At 40.6% G+C, this 1,355-nt stretch overlaps 1 non-coding gene across 1 annotated transcript; it reads right to left on the bottom strand.

Annotated features, from left to right (window-relative positions):
• Positions 1 to 408: 408 nt before the first annotated feature.
• TRNAA-UGC lies at positions 409 to 480 on the bottom strand. The gene has a single exon. It is a non-coding gene; the product is annotated as a tRNA-Ala (tRNA).
• Between the last annotated feature and the right edge of the window lie 875 nt (positions 481 to 1,355).

Raw genomic sequence — 1,355 nt, 5'->3', positions numbered from 1 at the left:
ACACACACACACACACACACACACACACACACACACACACACACACACACAGAGTAAATATTATAGTGCAAGGGAAGTAACAATGCAGACTGTTCATATTGTCAGAACACCCCTGCTATGCACTGGTTATTGCCCCTGCTTCAGGATAGGATTGGTTGCTGGAGTAAGTAATAAAGGGGAGGGCAGTTCGAAATGTAAATACATTAAGCTTGTATAAATACGTGGTGTACATTTTATATATTTAAAAAATAAACAAAAAATAAACAAAACAACAGCAACAAGTACTCTATAGATTAAACTTTAAGTTCCTTCCTCGTCTTAAAAAAAGACAAACTCTATTCTGTCACGTTCCGGTATCTCTCAGGGTCATTTTCCTCTTTTCTCTCAAAAAGGTTCAGACAAAAAGTTTGGAGATGCCGGGGTTCGAACCCGGGGCCTTTCACATGCAAAGCGAACGCTCTACCGCTGAGCTACATCCCCAGACACTTGAAATAGCTGGTTTGATTGTTAAGTCTTCTATTTCATCGCTACGTCCTGATCGATCTCAGAACACGTTGTCACATCTGGTTATGCTTGCCAATAGACCTCCTTCCCTCCTCGCCTTCACAACCTAGTAGTTTTAATTCCCGTTTCTTATATATACTGACATTCAAAAGAAAGGCACCACTCATTTGTTTTTTATTGTGTAAAACCTTTAATCTTTTAAGTCATTACGCTTTTAACTTCATAGGAAAAATGCTAAATACTTTAAAAAGTAGATCATGTTATACAAACAACATTTTAGTAATTAAATTAGTGTTCTCAGCACAAACAACCCCCCCCCCTTCCACACACACACACACACGAAAGTTCGCATAATTTTTCCCGACTACATAGCGGACTTTTTCGATTATCAAAACCCGCAACAACATATTTTATTCATGTTCTCCCATGAAAAATGGTAGGTTTGTTTGTTGTTTTAGTAAGGTTTTACGGCCCAGGCAACTGCATAAGGTCATAGGAGCGCCAAGGGGTGGGTGTCAACAGAGACGTCTTTACAGGGAATCGGACTTACTCTGCTCACTTCTCTAGCCTCAATATCACAAAGTCTGCTTCCACAATCAAGGCACCCCGGAAATAGCGGGCCACAAGAGAGTGACAAACATACAAAAGAAGTATCGGAAAAATTGCAATAGTAAGGATGAGGAAACAAAAAGCAGTAGTTCCCCCTATGTTGTTCCGACACAGTATGAGCATGACACGGATAAATCAGCCCTTTTACAATTCCACTGTACTTAAGAACATGTTGCTATCCCCCCTTTGGGAAATGGCTTAAAGACAACTTCAGTCAGTTGCACTGCTCCGAGGGATGGGGG

The sequence above is a fragment of the Aplysia californica genome, unplaced genomic scaffold, assembly GCF_000002075.1.
Source record: "Aplysia californica isolate F4 #8 unplaced genomic scaffold, AplCal3.0 scaffold00040, whole genome shotgun sequence".
Lineage (NCBI taxonomy): Eukaryota > Metazoa > Mollusca > Gastropoda > Aplysiida > Aplysiidae > Aplysia > Aplysia californica.
The sequence above is the reverse complement of the archived record's forward strand: the minus strand, read 5'-3'. Positions and strand labels throughout refer to the sequence as shown.